Here is a 23805-nt window from a genome sequence, read left to right on the forward strand (position 1 = left end):
GTGTGTGTGTGTGTGTGTGTGTGTGTGTGTGTGTGCTTGTTTGTGTGTGTGTGTGTGTGTGTGCTTGTTTGTTTGTGTGTGTGTGTTTTTGTGTGTGTGTTTTTGTTTGTCCGCTCACTTATACTTTCCTACAGGTCACAATTTTAAACCGATTTTCACGAAACTTCACCAAATGGTAAAGTTCGTGGTCCGACAAAATCCTATATATTTTTTGGGTCAAAAGATCAAATGGTCAACATAGGCCAAAGGTCAACCACTTTTTCAAATTTCTAAAATCCTCAATTTTCATCCGATTGATTTGAAATTTGAATAGGATATATATGTCGGCGAATTGACTTCAACCACCATCTATTTTTGAGATCAGCATAGGCCAAAAGGTCAACATAGGCCAAAGGTCAACAACCATTTCAAATTTCTAAAATCCTCAATTTTCATCCAATTGACTTGAAATTTGAATAGGATTTACATATCGGCGAACTGAATTCATCCACCAACTATTTTTGAGATCAGCACAGGCCAAAATGTCAACGTAGGCCAAAGATCAACCACTTTTTTCAAATTTCTAAAATCCTCAATTTTCATTTGATTGACTTGAAATTTGAATAGGATATACATATCGGCAAACTGAATTCAACCACCAACTATTTTTGAGATCAGCATAGGCCAAAATGTCAACATAGGCCAAAGGTCAACAACCATTTCAAATTACTAAAATCCTCAATTTTCATCCAATTGACTTGAAATTTGAATAGGATTTACACATCGGCTAACTGAATTCAACCACCAACTATTTTTGAGATCAGCTTCGACCAAAAGGTCAACATAGGCCAAATTTCAACCACTTTTTTAGAATTTCTAAAATCCTCAATTTTCATCCGATTGACTTGAAATTTGAATAGGATTTACATATCGGCTTAATTAATTCAACCAACAACTATTTTTTTACATCAGTGTAGGCCAAAAGGTCAACGTAGGCCAAAGGTCAACCACTGTTTTTTGAATTTCTAAAATCCTCAATTTTCATCCAATTTACCTGTAATTTGAAGAGGATTTAGATGTCAGCTAACTGAATTCAACCACCAAATATTTTTGAGATCAGCATTATCCAAAAGGTCAACATCGGCCAAAGGTCAACAACAATTTCATATTTCTAAAATCCTCAATTTTCATCCGATTCACTTGGAATTTGAATGGGATTTACATATCAGTTAACGGAATTCAACTAACAACTATTTTTGAGATCAGCATAGGCCAAAAGGTCAAAATAGGCCGAAGGTCAACCACTTTTTTCAAATTTCTAAAAGCCTCAATTTTCATCTGATCGACTTGAAATTTGAATAGGATTTTCATGTCAGCTAACTGAATTCAACCACCAATTATTTAAGAGGTCAAAAGGATGCTCTACTGAGGGCCATTCTACTTTGTACTGTTTTGCCAAGTGTCCCAAGATATATCTTTGGTTAGGGACTATGAGTGATTTTTCATTCTGTCTGTCTGTTTGTCTGTCTGTCGGTCTGTTTGTCTATCTGTATGTTTGTTTGTCTGTATGTCAGTCGTCTGGAGGTCACAATTTTCAACCGATCTTCACGAGACTTCACCAAATGGTAGAGTTGGTCATAAGTAAGAAGCCTGTTGTTTTTGGCGTCAAAAGATCAATAGGTCAACATAGGCCAAAAGTCAGCAATTTTGCCAAATTTCTAAAATCCTCAATTTTCATCCTATTGACTTGAAATTTGAAGAGGATTTGCATATCTTGTCACTTAATTCAACCACCAATTATATGTTCGGTCAACATAGGCCAAATTTCTAAAATCCTCAATTTTCATCCAATTGACTTGAAATTTTAAGACGATTTGCATATCTGGACACTTAATTCAACCACCAACTATTTTTGAGGTCAACATAGGCTAAAAGGTCAACATAGGCCAGATTACTAAAATCCTCAATTTTCAACCGATTGACTTGTAATTTTAAGAGGATTTGCATAGATGGTCAATAAATTCAACCACCAAGTATTTTTGAGGTCAACATCAGGCAAAAGGTCAATATAGGCCAAATTTCTAAAATCCTCAATTTTCATCTGATTGACTTGAAATTTTAATAGGATTTGCATACCAGGTCAATTAATTCAACCACCAATTATTTTTGAGGTGATCATAGGCCAACAACTTATTTTAGGGATTTCGCAAGTATCGTGCTATGCATGACATATTTCTTGTTTGTTTGTCTGTCTGTTTGTTTTTCGCTCACCTTCAGGTCACATTTCGAAATCGATCCTCATGAAATTTCAATAAGCCGTAGAGGTCATCACAGTTGAGAAGGATGTTGATTTTGAGGTCAAAGGTCATCTGTCTTCTTGTTTGTTTGTCTGTCTGTGAACAAGATATCTCAAAAAGTTATGGACGGATTTGGTCGAAACTTGGTGGACCGATTGGGTGTTGGACAAGACCGAATCGATTCGAGTTTGGAGAAGATCTGAATATGGATTCGGATACGAGAATAATTTAATTTTCGAAGTGATTCTTCACCATTGAGAGATCGGGCGAAAAGTGATATGTAACATATTTTTAAAAGTTGTGGACGAGTTATGAATAAACTTGGTGGACAAGTTGGTTAGGTAACAAGAACAACCTGATTCGATTTTGGTTCAGATCCGAATCCAGATTCATCCTATCAGTGGGATCGAAGCCATAAAATGTTCAGTTTGGCGGAGGTATGCGCTCTGCCGAGTGCCCTTCTAGTTCCCTCTTGTTTTGCTTACAATCATTATGTGTGAAGACGAGATACTTCACCTTGCACTTTTGCACCTTGCGCCGGTAGCTATTGGTTTCGCCCCCCAAAAGGTATATTTCCAAATGATATATCTGTATAGATCCTTCTCGCCAATGATTCAGTGAATCAGCCACTCACTATAATGAGTACCGGCCAATGTTTGCACAATTTTTGTTATTTTTATGGAATAATCTTATTAAAAGAATGAATATATTACGTGTAAACATTTGAACATCGGCCCTCATGGAATATTTCTTTCTGATTTTAAACGTTATCTGTAATAATAGAAGGCAGTCTGTGTGTCTGTGTGTGTCTGTGTGTGTGTGTGTATGTCTGTGTGTGTGTGTGTGGGTGTGTATGTGGGTGTGTCTGTGTGTGTGTGTGCCTTTGTGTCTGTGTGTGTCTGTGTGTGTGTGTCTGTGTGTGTGTGTGTGTGTGTGTGTGTCTGTGTGTGTGTGTGTGTGTGTGTGTCTCTGTGTGTGTGTCTGTGTGTGTGTCTGTGTGTATGTGTGTGTGTGTATGTGTGTCTGTGTGTGTGTGCCTTTGTGTCTGTGTGTGTGTATGTGTGTGTGTATGTGTGTGTGTATGTCTGTGTGTGTGTGTGTGTGTGTGTGTGTGTGTCCGTCTACTCCATAATTCCAAAAGCATGAAACCCCTTTCTCCTCTCCACTCCCCTTCCCTCCCCTCACTTCTCTTCTTCCCTTCCCAACCCTCACCTTCCCTTCTCTCTCCTACCCTCTGAGTCTCTCCTCTTCCCTCCCCTCCACTCTCCCTTCTCTCCCCTTCCCTGCTCTCCCTCCACTCCCCCTTCCTTTCTCCTACCTCCTTCTCTTCCCCTCTCCCATTTCCTACCCTCCCACCTCCCTTCTCCCTCCCACCCCTTACCCCCTTCCCCCTTCCCTCCAGCTCCTGCTCCCTTCCCTTCCCCCTTCCTTCCCGTTCTCCCCTTGCCTCCCCCTTCCTCCTTTCCTTTCCCTCCATAACCACTCCTCTCCTCTCCTCTCTCTCTCTCTGCCCTCCATTCTCTCCCCCCTCCTCCTTCCACTCCCTTCCCCTCCCCTTCCCCTCCCTTTCCTTTCCTTCCCTTCCCCCTCCACTCCCTCCCCTCCCGCTCCCCTCCTCTCTCCAGCAGTGCCGAGTACTTTTGCGAGTATTAAATACGGTATAAGATCTCAGTTAGGATTTGATATTAGATGAGTCTGTCCTTACTTCTGAGAGTCCAGCAAGTTAGAGACTCAATTCCAACAACGCTGAGATCCATCGAGTGTCTTAACGAAAACCTCAACTTTGGAAATGTATTGTTAAGGTGCTTGGACAGGAATCCCGCTCCTGAACACTGATGTGTTACGAGTTTATGGGTTTACTACGAGGGGGTTAACATCCGTTTCCTCCCGAACTTACCAGACCTGCGGCTGCCGCGCATTAATAACTTCATGTTTAGCAGGTTGCAAATTAACAACTACGAACGCCGATTGGTCCGTCGCGCGATAGCTTACATGTACCACATGACCGTCCCAATGGGTTAACGCACCGTACCCTCCGGTGGTACACCAATTTAGATGGCCGAGCAAAAACCGTTGGTAACCGCTGGAGTAATGCTAATGTCTTTACAACCGACTGTTAAGCTGGGCGCGAGCAATGGCGGATCAATGGAGGAAAAGACATTCATGGACAGAGAGAAAGGAAACGTTTTATCGATTTGATTTATTTACAAATATTTACATTTTAATTATTCAATAGGAAAGAAAAACGGACGAGAAGCAGGAACTTAGCTTATTCTACGCCTTATTACGATTACTACGAATAAACACCACATGGATCCAGCACACTTTCATGGGGGAGAGGAGGAGGACGAACAAATGTTGGAAACCTGTTTCTCTTCGCACAAAGGCCACGATGTTCCAGATGCCTCTCCTCGCGACGTCCCCGTCCCGGTGTCGCCACTGAGCAGCACGAACAGGTACTGGCGATCCCAGCACGGACAGGCAGAGTGAGGTCGATCGTCAGCACGGCAGAGTTACCCAGGCCAAGAGAGGAGCACACATGCTAGGTCAACAATCCAGCCCCCAAAAGTGGAGCACACGTGCTCAGTGAACCCAGCAGAGAGAGACACGCCCAGAGTGTAGCAATCTTGCAGGCAAGTGGTGAGTGCACAAGAGACAGGCCCAGACTCGAATAATGCAGGTGCAGAGGCCTGCGAGATGGAGACAAGCCAACAGCAAAATGTTCACGTGCTGAGTGGGCCGAGAGAGAGAGCGGCCAGAGAGAGAATCAATGTCTTGAATCTCCCTTTGTTCACCCTCGCCGAGGGTGGGGGGGGGGGGGGGGATCTTGGAGGTGTCTTGGTTCCCGATTGGTGGAGCCCGTTACTCCACCCCACAAGCTCCCCCAAAGTTGCTCAGGCCCAGATTGGTGGGTTTCTGAGCCTGGACACTAAGGGGAAGGGACTAAGAGAATGGTCTGCTATGAAATAACTATTCTAAGTGACCTGTATGGTGGTTGCCATTAATTTTTAGTGGTTTCCCAAAACCGCAACAGCATACAGTATATATACAGAGTACTTATACATATATATAAATATAAATACATACAAGCATACACACTACCAGTGAAAAGTTTAGGTATAAGAAGACCTTGAAACAGTTGCAATGCTGGAGCTGTTTAGCTGGGCTCCAATTTCCAGTGCTGTAAGACGTCTGTTGCGTATGCTGGTGACTCAGGTTACGTGTCCTGCGATTCTGTTTTGATTATTGGTCGACCAGAACGTTTTCTATCTGCATTTTTACCAGTTTCATTATGGCGTTTAATGGTACAAGCAACTGCATTTACTGACACTTGTAATTTTTTGCAATTTGTCTCAAGGATTGGCCTTCTTTTCTCAAAGTTACAATTGCATGTCTTTTTTCTGGTGTTAGCTGAGCTTTGGCACCCATGTTCATGCAATCTGAAACACAAAAACACTCATTAGATTGTATGGCTGGCCTTTCTGTAAACATTTTTTTGCAAGGCCTGACAATAATATATATTGCATGTGATGAAGAAACAAAGCACAAACATTCATTCCACATTCAGCAAAGTATTTGTAAACAGTTTTTGCTCCTGAGATGAAACGTTAACATTAACCTCGCGTTTCAGTTTGGATTTAATATTGCACTTCTCGACCTATTTCCAAAAATTGCTTTAAACCTACGTTTCACACAAGAAAGATGCATTGAAGCACAATAAGCAGATATATCTTTGGTAAGAGTTTTGTTCACTTCTTATGTTCATTTTACACATTAAACAGTAAAATAAAAGAAAAATGTTGGGTGTACCTAAACTTTTGACTGGTAGTGTATCTTGAGGAATCGACGGACTTTCTAGTTCTAATCAATCACGGATATGTATACAGTAGCCTTGAAAACCGCCCCGTGTTGCCAGAGCAGCTCCTGGACAAGAGTTGTGATTTGGTAATTTGCTGTTGACCTCCCAGCATTTAATCGGGCAAGACATTTGTAATTTGTTCAGGGAGCCGGAGATAACTCAGCCTGAGGCCAGGGTTATGGATCCGCCGTTTGGAGAGGTTCTGGGCTGAAAGGATCGAAACCTCAATGAAAAACGGTGCCCAGCTGATGATCCGGGCAATTGGAAAATCAGTCATTGCTTATAAATTAAGGTTATAACTTCAAATATAATAAATTTTACAAGTACTTGCAAGTTCAAATGTCTGTGTATGTGTTTGTATATGTGTGTTTATGCAGTATGTACATATTGTTACGTTTGTGGGGGTAGACGATGGAATACCATCGTGGAAAAAGGATCGTATAAGTGCAGCATGGACCATGGAAGCGTAGGAGAAATTTCGATGTATTAATCAGGGAAACGAGCTTAAGATTGTTTTTGTGTCTTCACACGGGGTTGGAGCTGTGTTAACAAGGTAGGGTTTTGTTTTGGGGTTTTTTGGATACAGAATCGAGGCTTGTGTGAGAGCTAACACATTGGACATGAAAACATGCACAGACACATAAAACAATCAATGAAGGGAGCGTGAGACAAGAGGGGACAGAGGGAAGCACAAAAGCACAACAACAGATGCGAAAAAGGACGTCAGAAGATCTGTGGAAGGGGGAGGGCTGGGGTAGGAGGGAGAGTTACACGGTATAAAGCAAATGAACACTAATAGGAATTTCACCACGAGGAATTTCAGAAAAGAAGTTGGGGATTGAAAGAGGCGGATTTGGGGTGTTTTAACGGGGGTAGAAAAGATCAAGGTTTTGGATGGGGGAAGATAAGAAATGGCGGTGAACAGCTGTTTTAAAGACCTGGAGGGAGGAGTGGGATTGAAGAGAGTGAGGGAGTTTGTTGCAGAGGTGGGAGAAAAGAGGAATGAAAGAGTGAAGGTGAGGAGAGAGTCTTGACTTTGGCAGTTTTACCAGAAGAGGCCAGGGTCTTGGGCTGGTAGGTCTTGTGCGTCCTGCAGAAATATTTGGGAGACAGAGCACAGACAGAGCAGGGGGAGCAAGGCCGGGGAGGAGTCGGTAGAAGACAGAAAGACCACCTACCTGCCTTCGGTGAGAGAGAGAAAGGCCCTCAGAATCAGCTTCATTGAGGGAAATTCCAATGATTCTGAATGCTTTGGTTTCAACAGCGTGAAGACGAGCTAGGTGTGAGGCAGGAGCACTAGCCCAGAGGGGAGAGCAGTATTCCATTGAGCTGCGGATAAAAGCTTTGTATGTGGTGAGGAGCTCAGAAGTCCCCAGAAAGAACTTCGCATGACGGAGGATGCCCAGTCGGCGACTTGCTTTGGAGGCCAGCTTGGAAATGTGGATTTCCCAGGAAATATCATGGCAGATTGTGAGACCCAAGAGCTTGAGTGATAGAACTTCTTGGAGAGGATTGTTGAGAAAGTAGATGGGAGGGTTGTCCAGTCGGTCTTTTCGGAGAAACAAAGTGAGAGTGTGAGATTTGTCAGGATTGAAAGACATGTTCCACTTGTTTGACCAGTCTGTGATTTTGTTCAGGTTTACAGAAAGTGAGGAGGCTACAGACTGCTGATCTAAGGGATGGGGCATGTGGCGGCAGAGAGTGGAGTCATCAGCAAAGAGATAGAGAGAATTTTCCAGAGAGTCGGAGAGATCATTGATGAAGACCAGAAAAAGCATAGGACCCAAAACACTGCCTTGGGGAGCTCCAGCCTGAACAGGATTTGGGCGATGAGATAAATGCATTCAGGGCCACACATTGACTACGACCAGAGAGGAAGTCCGCAAGCAATGCATGGAGATTTCCATGGGTACCATAGGAGGAGAGTTTGGTGAGCAGAGCGGGGTGCCAGACCATATCGAAGGCACATGATATGTCAAAAGAGACAGCTCTAATTTACTGTTTGACATTGATGACCTCCATCCATCGTTGAGACAGCAGAAGCAGCATGTCCAGAGTAGAGTGACCTGGTCTGAAACCAATTTGATGATCAAAGATCAAGCCATTGGAGAAAAGGAAGGATTTGATATCCGAAGCGATGATGGAATCGATGACTTTGCTGATAATTGGGAGCAGGCTGTTTGGTCTGTAGTTGCAAGGATCTGTTTCAGCGCCTTTTTGTGTAAAGTGGTAATGTTGGCTGATTTCCAAGCTGATGGCAGATGACCTTGAGCAAAAGAGAGGGTGAAGAGAATAGAGTGAGAGTGAGATGGAGCGGCAGAGCAGGATTTTAGGACCCGTGGGCTGATTCCGTCTGGTCCAGTTGCAAAATCAGAGTCGAGGATTAACAGAAACTTCTCCACCATGTCAGGAGTGAAGGACACAGAGTCTAGGAGCAGCTGGGTACGACTGGGTATGGTGGGTACAGAGAGAGATGGGTTTGGGACACATGATTTTGAGGCAAACACAGAGTTGAGGCATTCAGCTTTTTCACGTGCGGAGTCAGCTGTGTAGCTGTTTGAGGTAAGGGAGGATATGGAGGGGGAACAAACACCAGAAACAGATTTGACCAGACACCACCAGGATTTGGAAGAGGGAGACAGGTTTGAGAGTTCACTCTTGAGAGTAGAGAGATCGTGTTTCCTGGCTCTCCTGAGGGTAGACACACACTTGTTCCGGGCTTTGTGAAAGGAAATGAGATTGCCTTCCGTTGGATTTGCCTTCCAGGTGGCGAAGGCAAGTTGCTTCAGGGAAACTGCCTCACCACAAGATTCCGTGTACCATTGACAGGAGGAAGGGTAAGACAACTGAAGACGAGATTGGATAAATCTGTGCATGAAAGAGAGCAGTTTATTTTGGAAGAATTCCCAGGAAGAGTTGATGTCAGAGGCAGTGGAGATGGGAGACCAGTCCAGATGAATGATGGCTGATTGAAGACCGTGCCAGTTGGCAGAAGTGAAGTGCCAGACTCGTCGACGCTGAGGAGGCTCTCTGAGAATGGCCAGAGAGATGTCCACTTTAACAAGCACATGATCAGAAGAACCGATTGGAGCAGAAGAGCAGCAGACATTTGCAGAGAAGTTAGTCATAACCAAGCCTGGAAGAGAAGACGCTCCATTGACTGATATCCCATTCGGGAAATTGACAGATTGTGTCAGTCCCAGTGAGTTGCAGATGTCCTTTGCTGAGGAGCCATGGCTGGTGAGAGAGGTACCCACACCCAGCCAGCTGGTATGATGACAGTTGAAATCACCACATATGAGGAAGAGAGAGTTGGGATGAGCCGATAGATGTTGGGCCATGTTATCAGACAGCGAGATGTAGATGGAGTCATCACTGTTTTGTGGGCGGTACAGAACACATATGAACAAAAAGTGGGAGTGAAAGGGAAGCCGTAGCCAGAGGTACTCCTGGGGGTGAGGTGGAGAGAGAGCAGTGAATGGAGAGTGAGGAAGAGAGTTTTTGATAAAGATAACAACCCCACCTCCAGGACGAGGCTCAGGTCTATCATACCGGAGGAGGGAGTAACCAGGGAGAGATATTAAGGAATCAGAAACATCTTGAAGGAGGAAAGTTTCTGTTAAGCAGATCAAGTCTGGTTTGTCAGAATCAACCTGTATGGAGAGATCAATCAGGTTTGATTTATCATTTCATCTCATTAAATGCATATTGTTGCATTTCATTTGTTGTGTCTTGTTTGCATGATGTTGGGTCCGAGAATAAACCTGTGTTGCTCCGTCCAAGTAAGCACTTTGGTCCCTCACCGTGCGCGACGGGCCAACCGCCAGTTTCAGCAACATGCCTCGGAATAAAGAACCCTTACGGCTATTCGTCACCCAGCGGTGTTAACTGCCGAGCCGATAGGACAATATTGTTATGTCGGTGGAGTAGATGATTATAGAGACAGGTGGATCTGCATCGGAAGGTGCTCCGATGATCATGGGTAAAAATAACCACTTCGATGTTCATAAGTCAGGGACCTGTTCAGCCCGGATGTCGGATTAAGCTTGTATATTTGTGGTCATACGAGGATGGCCTTGTGTCAGTTAATTGTAGGGATTATGGAATAAGTGACCTTGTTCGTCTAACCTCTTTAATTTACTTCCCTTCATTCCATATGACAACGCACTAGACATTAGAGCAGGAATTGCGCATTAAAACGCATTAATAACGATAAAACCACCAAGAAACCAGACATCAACAACAGGGCTAACAACACCGCCTGGTTGAACACACATCGCACAGGCAGGCCGGGAGCCACGCCCAGAAGGACTCGCTATTCAGCGGGAGTCGACCAACCAAAGGCCAGGAGAAGGAGGGAGCCATGACTGGTCGCCACGAAGCAAGAAGCTACCAGCCAATTGGGGAAAGAAGAGGGAGCAGTGAGCAGCGCACCGGTTGGCCAGATACCATCGATGACGTCAAAGGGTGGACTGTGTGTGATAGGTGGAGAGCGAAACACGGTAGTGGTGGCCTGCGGGCATTGGTAGAGAGAGGCAGATGGGTCTCGAGGGGTCGATAAAAGTACCAGGAGACTGACATTTTGTCTATCTGCTCTCTCTGCCCTCTTGCCCTGGACTCGCTTCTTCTCGCTCTCGCTCTCTCTCTCTCTCTCTCTCTCTCTCTCTCTCTCTCTCTCTCGCTTGCCCTTCACGCCATTCATTTGCCTTCCTCGCCCCTCGGACCTTCCTCTGTCCCTCAACGTTCCTGCCTCTCACTCACCCCTGGCCTTCGACAATCGTAATGAAACGATCCATTGGCGTGCGAGGAGAGCGGAGGCTTGATTTTGTGTGCACGCGCCAACGTCGAGCAGTTTCCTGCCAACACTGGAGCCGCGTCGGGACTGCGCGCTTGGGGCCGAATGATCCCTGACGAGACCACGAGCGAGTTGAGCTAAGTGCACGATAACCCACACTAATTATTTTATCCAGTTTATATTCCCCTGTGTCTGTGTTATACGTCTGGTGCGGGAGCGCTCCATTTAGGACATTTATTTACCGTTTCGTTTTTTGTTACCAGCATTCCGTTAAATAAACCTGTTTATTTTTGTACATTCTAAATCCGTTTTTCGTTTGAGTTATTTTTGCAGGTTTGAAGACTGCTCGGCGGATCGCTCAGGTAAAAGCTTCTTCTTCTTCTTCTCTTTCTGCCCTCGTATATATATTTATATATATATATATATATATATATATATATATATATATATATATATATATATACACAAAGAATTAAGTTAAGCACCCCTACACAACGAATTAAGGTAAGCACCCCCTAATATATATTCTTTGTGTATATGTATACATTGGCATATATTCTAAGGTATGTGAGATCAAATAATGATTGGTATGACATTAGCAATTATCCATTGATGAAATGCAGATGAGTGCACTCATCTGTGACGCCCATCGCTCGTGCAGCACGTGTTATCATCCACGTGGTCGTGATTTTCTGTAAATGCACTATCATCACGGGTTATTGCAAGTCACGCCTGAGCTCGTGTGGGGGTTACATGGTCATTTTCTCGTAATGGTGGCTCGTAGACGGTTGTCGGACGGAGAACGATGGCGGATAATAGGCATGATCGAGTCCGGAATGTCCAGAAAAGCTGTAGCTCGAACGTTTGGTTACCACCATTCGGTGATCAGTCGGTTGGTGCAGAAACACCAGGAAACGGATGCGGTGAAGGACCGCTCAAGGTCTGGAAGACCTCGCGTGACAACAGTCCGCCAAGATAGAGCGCTTTTGAGACTGGTGCGACGATATCCCTTCGCCTCGAGCCATTTCCTGAAGGACAACTGGCTGCCCAACAGAAGGCTATGTCACCGTACCGTGAGGAACCGCCTGAAATCGGCCGGTTTAAGGTCAAGACGAGTGATCAAGCGTCCAAGGCTACTCGAACGACATCAGAGGGAGCGTTTGGCATGGTGCCTAGCGCGACGTGGATGGAACATCCGGTCTTGGAGGTGAGTTCATTGGTCGGATGAAAGCCGGTTCTTGCTGTACGTGACAGATGGGCGTGTTCGGGTGTGGCGCCACAAAAACACCGCGTATGCACCTAAAAACATTCAACCAACGGTACCCTTTGGTGGTGGCTCGATTATGGTCTGGGAATGCTTCTCCCATGACTGTAAGTTGGACCTGATAACTGTGCGAGGTAACCTCAACGGAGAGCGATATGCCGAGGAAATCCTGAATACCACCGTAATCCCGCACTTCGATGACCACACCCTCGCCAGCAGACCCATCTTCATGGATGACAACGCCAGGCCTCACCGTGCGAGACGCGTCCGAGCCTTGCTGGAGCAAGGTGCTGTGACAACCATCCCCTGGCCTGCGTACAGTCCTGACCTGAACCCCCTCGAGCACGTTTGGGACATGTTGGGACGACAAATTGCGAAGATGGTCCCTCCAATAGCCAATCTGGATGAATTGGAACGTGCATTACATCGGGAATGGAACAACCTGCCACAGCAACGCATACGACGGCTTACAGGGTCTATGAGACGTAGGGTTGAGTCAGTGATCCGATCACGTGGGTCCTACACACGTTATTGACGCAAAGATCGCTAGAGGTCTTCTCAGAACAATGACTGTACGTTAGAAAACATAAACGTCATCCACACTGTCCGTGATGGACCTATAGCTCCATACTTAAATTGAGGTGAAAATATGCCTAAAATTCCCAAAAAATTTCACCTTAAATTATTCAGAATAAAATATTGAAAACGGCATGATTGTTATGTTTTTATGTGACCATAATATCACTTCTCCAGAAAATATAGCAATATCATGGGTATATTACACTGTTTTGACGACAACAAACTTGTAATGTGCGAGGTTGTAAAAAAACGGGGGGGGGTGCTTAACTTAATTCTTTGTGTATATATATATATACATATATAGTAAAGTCCGCTATTTGAAGTGAACGCCTCGAAGTAACGCTCGATTTGCTATCTGTGTTTTCCGGTCTTTCCCGAGGGGAATCACAGGACAATATGTATGTGCTGTATATGTATGTATGTATGTATTTATTGATGTATGTATGTATGTATGTATGTGTTTATATAAATATATATAGATGTATATATTATACGTGTATGTGTATATGTGTGTGTATGTATGTATTGTTCATGTCCGGCTTCCTTCTTGTGGCTACAGTGCAGTAATTGCTTTTCATTTTGATGACCTACTCTTCACGATACACACCGTGGAATCTTTAACACCCACCAACGATCAGTGCTGGCAAGAAGGGTACTCCAGTTTAACATCCATGAGGATTGTGCACACATTCACATTGGTGGTGGTGGTTCGTATGAAGCCTGTCACTTATTGGCTGCATCATTTTCTGGGGGTGCGGCTGTGCCGCGGATGCAATTCCCCCCATTACCAGTCACCTGGTACTCATTTTGCCAACCTCAAAAGGATGACAGGCTGAGTCAACCCATCTGTGGTTAATTCAATAACAGGGGATCAAACTCAGGACCCTGAGATCTCAAACCAGCTATCTTAACCGTTAAGCCAACACCAAGCTTCGCACGCACCATGATGGCAGTTACATTATTCGAACATTTACATTTATTCGAACCCCAGCTAGACAACACAGAGGCGAGTGTGTGACAGATGGAAGGACGGACGGGCAGACAGTCCCCAAAATACAAGCCCCCAACCAGGCTGACATCCAGTTGGGGGCTAAAGAAAGAAGATTCGGAATCCATGACTGGGCCCTGAAATGTGCCACTGGGTATTGCAATATGGAAGATGATGATAAAATAGACATTGCAATGAGAAAAAAAACATCACTCACGTTTTTAACTACCGGAAATGCATTTTATCCATTGGAAATTGATTTCACTGCGAACTTTAACATTCACTGCACGATATTATATTTCTGAGCTCGTCAAAGTATGCCTATGTTCTTGATTGGCCAAAATGATTTATGGATTGCAGAGCACAAAATACGTGACATTCTGTCAGGAATGTTTTTGCAAAAATAGTAATACTTTTTTTTACTTAAAAAAAATCTGTAATACCCGCTCCAAACGGGAGCAAAACATGGTGTCGATATTCCCTCTGCTCGTGATCCTGGTTCTTCTTCGCGTGGCAGACGGACATGTCTCCTTTGAGTAATTACTAGGGGATCCGTTGGTCCATTGGGCCAAATTTTCATTGATCTTCACCACCTTGTAGCATACCTACCTGCCTGTCTGACTCTGGGGTCTTTTGGGTCCTCGGAGTCTTTTGGGTGCTCGGGGACCTTTGGGTCTTTTGGGTCTCAGAGTTTTTTTTGGGGTCCTTTCGGTCTTTTGGGTTGTCGAGGACTTTTAGGTCTTTTAGATCCTTGGGGTCTTTTGGGTCCCCAAGGACTTTTGGGTCATCTGGGTATTTTGGGTCCTCATAGACTTCATAGACTTTTGCATCTTCTGGGTCTTTTGGGTCTACTGGGTCATTTGGGTGGTCTATGTCATTTGGGTCTTTGGGGTATTTTGGATCCTCGGGGACTTTTGGATCATGTGAGTCTTTTGGGTCCTCTGGGACTTTGGGGTCTTCTGGGTCTTTTGGGTCATCGGGAAATTTTGGGTCTTCCGGGTCTTTTGGGTCCTCTGGGACTTTTGTTTCGGGTCCTCTGGGTCTTTAGGGGTTTTTGGGGTGTTAAGGATCTTAGGGGTCTTAATATAAAGGGTCTTCAAAGGTCGAAGAGGTCTCAGCAGTATAAAGAGTTAAAAGGTACATACGTAATTAACGTAATGAATTAATATACGTAAGTAATTAATAGACATAAAAAGTATGCCTCAAACGCACACACACACACACACACACACACACACACACACACACAACCTGCTCCCTACAGGATGACATGGGGGAAGGGATGTGGGGAGGGGGTTTATGTGTATGGACATGTGCCAAGTCTTGGCCCAAGTCTTTCACGAACCGGATGAGCAAGCTTGACGTTCGACTAAGGTTAGGGCAGGAATTTGTAATGGCACACACATTGATGATTCATCCTTCCTGTGAAACACAGCAGGATGAAAGTTTATAGCTGGGCCTATTAGGATGAAGGTTATGCATCAAATAGAGGTCACAATTGGGCCGTAAGGGTGTCGGAGGCAATTATAGTGCACGTCACAAATGAAACCATGGCTGGGAGAAATCACATATGAGGACCTAAGATACAAGTTATAAACAATCCTGATGCAGTCCGCATATGATGTCATCGTCGCTAGAAAAATGGGACAGGCAATGGGATTGATCGTTCATGCGTAACGACTCATTTAAGCACCTTTATTAGCTCGAGATAATTGTCGCTTACCTAGAGGCCGAGCAAGTCGAGATAGCTCTGATCCATTCATCTGTGCGGGACGTGCTAAGTATTTCACAAGATGAACAAATTACAGTCTTGCAGTTAGTGACAAGTATGTGGACTTGGGGTTGAGGGAGGGTAGGGGGGGGGGGGTTGAGGACATGAAGAAGAAATGGATAGCGGCAGACCTGGGGTTGGGGACTTGAAGAAGAAAGGGGGAGTGAAGGACAGCGAATTAGAGAGGTGGGGTAGGGAGGGGGGCAGAGAAGGTACAGAGATGGGAAAGGGGGGGTTGAGGCTTTGGGTAGGGGTTGAGACTTGAAGTTTAGAGGAAGTGGGGTTTGAGGACTTGAAGACGGATATTTAGGGTGGGAAGCAGGGAGCTTGTGTTGTGGAGGGGGCTTGAAGACTTGGGGTTGAGGATTTGGGGTCTGGAAGGGGAGGAGAGTTGAGAACTTGAAGAAGAAATGGGTTGAAGATTTGAGGTCACATTTTACATGATGTGGAATTTCCACGGATCTGTGCCATAATTCTGTCAAAGGACCTTCCTAGCAAACTCCCTAAATATTTCACACACTATTGCAAAAAAAATTCTTTACAACAGCCAGGTGGAACTGCACTAAGCTGGCAAACTATCTGTACCTTGCTTCCCAGTCAAGTTAGGGGGTTCAACCTGTGTATATCAGCGGCTTAGATTGGTCACAAATAAACAATGTGCAGTATGTTGTCCTGATGAGAGAAAAATAAGCCCTCGTCAGGACGGCATGGTGTTGAAGTTGTGGGGACTCACTCCTATGGAGGAGGGGTCCAATTGTATGACCATGCATTCTGGCCCTTCGGGGTCAGGATGCATGTGTTTTGATTGACCATGTGATTCAGCCTTTGGGTTGAGGTGCATGTGTATGCCAATGGGACAGTCTTGATAGACGGTGTGCCTTGGCCGTGGGGGTCAAGGTGCACGTCCAAGGCTGTTTAAATGTTTGATTTTTTAAACCTTTGTTATTATAAAAAGGTAGGCCTCACAAGGCCCATAATGAGGGCAAAATCTGGATCGACGTCTCTGCCTTTGTCTATTTGTGACCATAGAGCTTTAATCTCAGTCTGCAAAGACTTAAGTACCACACGGATGCCTCCTAGTTTGGAGGTGATGTATTGGTGTAATTTATGTGCATGACGTCAGCATCATGTCATAGGGTTAGTGTGCTTCTTTGGTTTTAATATTCCTGACTGCAAACCTCCTAACTGGTGATGAGCAGGGCAGAGACAATGTGTCAGCGTAGCAGGCGACACTTGTTGCTAACAGGTTGTGCAGCAATTGCTGGGGTGAGACTCGATCTGTGCCCTGCTTCCTCGTCAAGTTAGGATTCGATATGTATATGTGTGTGTATGTATATATATTGTTATGTTTGTTGGGGTAGTGAAATGTAGAGTCAGGTAGATTTGTATAGGTAGGTGCTCCGGATGTCATGTAAGAACCATCACCTGTAATAAGCTCTGTTTAGCCGAATGTCGGAGTAAGGTGTATCTTCGTCCCTGTCACGAGGGGGCGGGGCATGTTAACTAGCTTAGGGCTAAGGATAAATTATCCCTTGCATGTCTTACCCTATGTGATTTATCCTTTGTCCTTTATGGCACCGCAGTAGACACTAGTGAGAAATGTCCATTTACTGCACTAAATAATAATCATAAAACCAACCGGAAGCCAATTCTGAACACTGCCAATGGACACCACCATCTACATCACCTGGCAGGCACACATAGCTCGGGCAGGCCGCAGACATGCCCCGGAGACTCGTGATTGGCCGGGGCGGAGCAAGAAGCGACTCGCCATTGGTCGGGAGTCGACCAACGGGAAGGCCAGGTTAAGGAAGGACTCGTGATTGGCAAGGACCACCGGGGACGTCAGAGGCGAGCAAGAAGCGGAGCGCTGATTGGTGGAGAAGCGCTGATGACGTCACAAGCCCGGCGATAAAAAAAAAACTCGAGGATGGACATTTTCTCTCTTCTTGCTCTCCACCCTTTTGGACTCTTGCGCCCTTGCTTCCTGCCCTTCACGCCTTCATTTTTCCCTTCCTTGCCTCTCGCATCTTCCTCTTGTTCTTCGACGTTCCTGCCTCTCACTTACCCCTGGCCTTCGACACTCATGCTGAAACGATCCTTTGTTGTGTGAGGAGAACGGAGGCCTGACTTTGTGCGAGGAGAACGGAGGCCTGACTTTGTGCGTACGCACCAAACGAACGAGCGGTTTCCCGCCAACGCCGGAGTCGCGTCAGGACTGCGCGCTGGGGCATGGACGATTGCTGACGAGGCAGCGAGTTGAGCTAAGTGCCACGATAACCACACATCATTTATTTTATCCAGTTTATCCTTTCCCTTCGTCCGTGTTATAAGTCTGGTGTGGGGACGTCCCGATTAGGAAATTGATTTTACCATCGCGTTTTCTTGTTATCGGCATGCGTTTAATAAACCCTTTCATTATTTCCTGTACATTTATAAACCCGGTTTTTTTTTTTTGTTTTTTTTTGCAGGGTGAAGACATCTGCAAGACCCATCCAGGTAAGTCGGTACTCTTCTTCCCCCCTCGCATATAATCCGCCACATAGTTGGATTCAAAACGCCTCCATTAACGCTCGTTTGCCTTCCGTGGTTCTTTCACTGTTAATTGAGGGAACCACAGGACTATATATATATATATATATTGTAACGGATTTGAGAATCCTGTCTTTGTAAATATACCCCCTTGTAAATAATGTAATGATTCTTTGTAAATACCTCCATTTGTGTAAAGGTCAAAGGTCGTCCCTTTATCTAGTCCATCGCATACATGTAGAAAATCATAGGACCTTCTAAATAGTTATCTCTTCATTCTATGTCAGTATAAGGCTCTGTTTTTCCACTAGTTCATTGCGTTGCACCGAATCAAATAAGATAGTTCCCCTTTTAGGTTTCCCCCAAATCGTCTCCTCAAAGTGCAAGTGACAGTTGGGCTGTTTTTGGCGGCGTTGGCCGCCGTTGCATTGGGTGGTTTTCATTACCATCATTTTCACCTCAAGATTCCATCACACACGAGGCCAAGGAAGGGGCAGGAGCCACCGGATCACGGGCGTGGCACCACCTCGTCATCAAAGGTGGAGCCAAAGAGCCCTTGCCCACCAATCAGCGCCGAGGTGAGCAAAAAAACCAGAGGCGTGGCATAGGAGTTGGCGGATCATCGCGCCATGCGCAATATAAGCGCGCCCGCAAGCCTTTTCGCAGCAGATGCGTGACCCAGCTGAAGCAGACAAGAGAGAAAGAGACGTGAGGGGGTGCTCATATTGCGGCAATAGACCGATACCCTCTATGGCCCTATTGTCGCCGGTTGTGGAGGCGCGGAGCTGCCGGCTGCTGTTCGCTTCGAGCCCGGAACGTGAACCTCGACGGTGTACATTTGCCCTGCTCTGCCATCGGCTTGGACCTTCTCCTCCCTCCAGTGATTCCTGCCCTCAAATTCGCCATTCGTGTACGTGAGTTTGTTTTGTGTGTCTTGTCCCTGGGTATAAGTAAGCCTGTATAGTTCAGTTGCACTGTGTCTATCTGCTTGTAAATTACTTTATTTCCTTTCTTCTCCTTTAGTTTTGTATAGTAATAATAAATATTTGTTCTTCCTTACCTTTGCCTCTTTCATTCACATCCGATCGCTTTAGTGATTTCCCAATTGAGTTCCTGTGGTGCGATTTCGGCCAAAGCTCCGCAATCGGGTAGTGATTGTTAAACGGCTCGTGCCGCAGTTCGCTTCGCTCGGCGCAACCAATCAAATTACACTGCGACACGGGCGGGGGGGGGGGGGGGGGGGGGTGTTTCCTTGCGTCCTGGAAGGCGCCGGTACTTAGGTCATAGGACGGATAGGCCTAATACCCTACCCAGTGCTGACCCGGCGTGACGTCATACCCTCAGGGTCGGCGACGGCCAGTATAAAGGACAAGGGGTTAACCCCCCTTGGCAAGGGGAGTGCCGTCGTCCCAGATCCGTAACAATTGGTGTCAGGGAGTGAGATTCGGACCCGAAGTGCACTTAACGCACTCAAAATTACGAGTGGCCAAAATTTTATTTAATATTCTAAATTTTAAAATCGTGCCATGGATGATCAAGGCGACCGGATGCCGGTAGGGGAGCTAGAAGAGGGGGTAGAGTCGACCCAGGACCCCAGGGAGGAGATGGGAGAGAGAGAGGAGGAGCGCAATACGCATTGGGTAGCGGAGGTTTCAGACGCACAAGATGGCGGCCTCGCGCACGAGATTGCAGGCGCACAAAATGGTGACACCTCGCACGTGGCTGCGGCAGCCACGCCCGCAGCACCGATGGACTGGGGACTATTCATGAAGCAAATGATAGCCTTGATGGTAAAGACAGACGATAATTTCAGGGGAATGGGGCAGCGTTTGGGAGGCCAAATTGGAGCAATGGGGGCCAAATGGGAGCAATGGGGGGCCAAATGGGAGCAATGAGGGACGAAGCGAGGGGTACCAGTGAGCAATTGAGAGACGGGTTAAGTAATATGGGAAATCAAATCGGGGGGCTAGAAGCCAAATTTGAGGGGTTAGACAACAGGTTGGAAGGGCTAGAAGGTAAATTGGGGGGCCAACTGGAGGACGTGGGAAATCAAATTAGGGAAATGAAGGATGGGTTAACGGGGTTGGAAAATAGAATGGCCAACCAGGAGAACCAAATGGAAGGGGTGAAGAATGGGTTGGGGGGGTTAGAAAACACCATGGAAGGCAAATTGAGGGAAATAGGGGAGCAATCCGCCCAATAAATTAAACAAATGGGGAATCAGATAGAGGAGGTGAAAATCGGGTTGGAAACCAAATTGGACGCCCAGAGGAATGATTTGGAACAGATGAGGGTGGCATCTACCAAAGAGATGGGAGAGATGGGGGAGGAGATAAGGCGAGGTGTGGGCGAAGAGGTCGCGGGGGTACGCGAAGAGGTGAAGCGGGGTGAGGAGCGCATGGAGAAAGAGGTGAGGAATAGTACGGCTAGGTTACAGGGGGGTATAGAAGACCTGACGCGGGGAGTAGAGCAGCTGACAGTGGGGCAAAAGGAGTTAGGGGGGCAGGTGGAAAAGAACACCGCGGTAATCGGGGGGTTGAAGGCCACACAGAAAGAGATTAAAACAAGGAACTTATAGCGACGAAGAGGGAATGTCAGATGGTACACGAGGGGTTGACAAAGAGGTTGGACGAGGTGACAGAGGCAATGGAGACAAAAGAACGGGAAGTAAGGACGCACATAGAAACGACCAAGGTGGCCTTAGAGGAAGAAATTGAGGGGGCGCACCGGGAAATAAAGGAGGTAAGACAAAAATTAGAGGAAGTGGAAGAGGGGGTAAGTGAAATTAAGAAGAGACGGAGGGAGACTAAGAGGGAGATAAAGGAGGAAGTGATGGATTATGTACAAGGTCTGTGCTCAAATCGTGATGATGTGCTTACTGACCAAATAAAGAGTTTGCAGGTGGTGGAGGAGCGAAGACGAGGTGCTGAGGTGAGTGGCGATATACTCGGAAATGTATATGGTGTGAGGGGAGATTCAGTGGGCTTGGGTGTTGGTTTAGACCCGGGCATTCGTGAGAGGCCGCTGGTAAGGTGTGCGACAGGTACAGAGTGTGTGGAAAGAGGAGGTGTGCAAGGAGGTCCGACTATGGGGAGTGCGGAAGGTATTTGTGAGCCAGCGTGTGCGGCGGTGATCGGGTGTGTGCAAGAATGCACCTCCATGAGTGGTACGGAGTATGTACCGGGAGAGAGTGCGCAAGAAGGTGCGCGAGAAAGGTGTGGAATGGAGGTGTGTGAGGAAAGAGTGTGCGCCGAGGGGTGAGTGTGCTGTCGAGAGGGAGAGTGAACGCACGACAGAGTGTGGTGGTGAGAGTGACATGGAGCACGAGTTGGTTGTGGCAGGTGAGAGAGGATGCACACCTGGAATGAAAGAATGCACACCTGGAATGGTTGAGCGTGTGCAGGAATGTACACCTGAGTTGGTGGTGGTGCGAGAGGGCACATTGAAGCGCGTGATCGGGTGTGCAGAAGAGTGCACACCCATGGTTGTCACAGAGGATGTGACCGAGGAGTGGGCACGAAGAGGTGTGTTGATGAGGTGTGCAAACGACGAGTGTGTGCCAAGGTGTGCGGTGGTCAGGTGTGTGACGAAGTCTGTGAGCGGAATGAGTGTACCTGGGTGGTGTGCAAGAGAAGGTGCAATAACGGCGTGTATGGAGACACCTGGATGTGTGAATAAGGAACGGAATGCGTGGTGTGAGCATGCAAGTGAAGCATCGATGTTAAACGGGATAGCGGTTAGATCGACAGTTAGCCGACGCGAGCCTTCGGTTCGTGCCGGGCTTTGGGTGCTGCGAGAACTGGCGGGGATCGTAACCACGGTGGTTTCAAAAGAACCGCCGTGCGCGATCCGCACCGGGCCTCGCCCTGAATGGTCGCATCGGCGCTCTGCTAAGCGGAGCGGGCGGCCCGGTTCGAGGGCAGGTAGGAAGGGTCGGCGCGGCGACCCCTTGTGGTTGCGGCGTTCCGGCCAGGCAAGATTGGGCCATCGGGCGGGAGACCGAAAGGCTCCGCGCCGAGGTGGACCTTGGGATCTCGGCCTGAGCGAACCCCCTTCCCGGAACCGAGTGCCGGACGGATCCAACTGCAGGAAACAAACCACCCGAATTCATTGCTCGGCTTTGCAAAGCCGGGCTTTGAGCATGTAAAGATGCACCGAGGCTCAGGTTAATGGACGAGTAGGGATAGGGAATATGATTAGCAGTGAAATTTGATTGGCAAAATTTGATGGGTGAATTGATTGGCAAATTTGATTGGCGTGATGGGCAAAATTTGATTGGCGATGGTGATGTAGAGGAATGGCAACTCTGCCATCCCTCACATCTTCCGGGCACATGAGCACTAGTTATGGGGTTATGGCGGTGAAAACCAAACCAGGGAGGGTTTGGATAATTGTATAGGGACTTAGAAATGACCATCGGTAACGGTAGAAGTAAGTATCGACATTGTACAGGTAGTCGGGGATGTAGAATAGATTAGTTGGATTATAACGACGAGGGAGCGCAATAATATCAGGGGTGACTGGGAAGCGCGAGTTTCAGAAGGGAGTAGTCAGCTTAGATGATGCAGTGTGTTTATGGTTTATCGGATGAGGAATTGGTATGGAAGTTTTTGCGGGTGAGCATGTTGAGCCAATGAGGCAATGCTCGTGAATGGTGCCGTGTGAGTGTTGAAAGTGTATTTGGTAGCATATTGTGAAAAGTGTGAGGTGATTGTGGATTGTATTGAATGGAATGACGAAGCCTGGGAGGAAGGAGGGTGCAGGTGGCACCAGGTGTGATTGCACAGGTGTGCAAATCCAGGTGAGAATGGTTTTCGGAATAAATGGTCTGGAATACATGGGGTATGGAATGGATGGTGTGGAGTGAGTATGGTGGAAACTGCGGAGTGGAGTGGTTGGTGCGAAGGGAGTGTATGGGGAGGATGGACCCCATCACGAATACCCGGGGAGGGTAGTTTAAGAGTTAGGTAGACGGTATAGGTAAATTGTGGTTGGATATTGGCATCGTGGTGCGTGTGGAAGAATGGTGTTTGGATGGGTGCATTAGTGACGTGGAAATGGCTGGGCGTGTGGCCTGTTAGTGTGTGTAGTTAAATGGGCACTCCGCCACTGAGGATGTCGGCCAGGTGAGGCCGCAGGTGGGCTCTGGGAGCCGGGAGAGTTGTGAATGGGGCCCGAGGATCCGGAGGACGGACCCGGGTAGCCCAGTGCCAGAGAGGGCACCGAGGGGGGTAAGTGCCAGAGAGGGTCTTCCCCAGTTAGATAGGTTAGGTAAGGAGCAGGTAAGCTCAGAGGCAACTGCAGTGGTGGAGGTGTGCAGGTGGGTAGACCTGCTGGGAGAGCCATACGACTCAGCCCAGAAATTGTGCGAAGGCACAGGAAGTTGAATCGGGGGAGTGAGACCCCAAATTGATGGGCACCACAGTTTGGTCAATGGGAGTTTGGTTCTTAAAACCGCATGGAGTAAGACGGCCAATGGTTTGGCCGGGAAAGACCCCGGGTAGTGTAAAGTATGTTAATGTCATTTAGAAAGTAGTTAGGATTGAAATCTCCTCGCACCATCTAAATCCACTCACCTGAGGTGACGTAACTCCAAACCATGCCATGTTTTGTTATTTTATTTTTGTGCAAATGTTTTGGAAATGTGAGACGCATCACGACGTGGGTGAGACATTGTGCTGGTTGTTCCATCTCTCCCTCCTTAAGAGGAATTGATGAGAAATTTGGATGATGGCAAATTT

The sequence above is a fragment of the Myxine glutinosa genome, chromosome 5, assembly GCF_964187855.1.
Source record: "Myxine glutinosa chromosome 5, kmMyxGlut1.1, whole genome shotgun sequence".
Lineage (NCBI taxonomy): Eukaryota > Metazoa > Chordata > Myxini > Myxiniformes > Myxinidae > Myxine > Myxine glutinosa.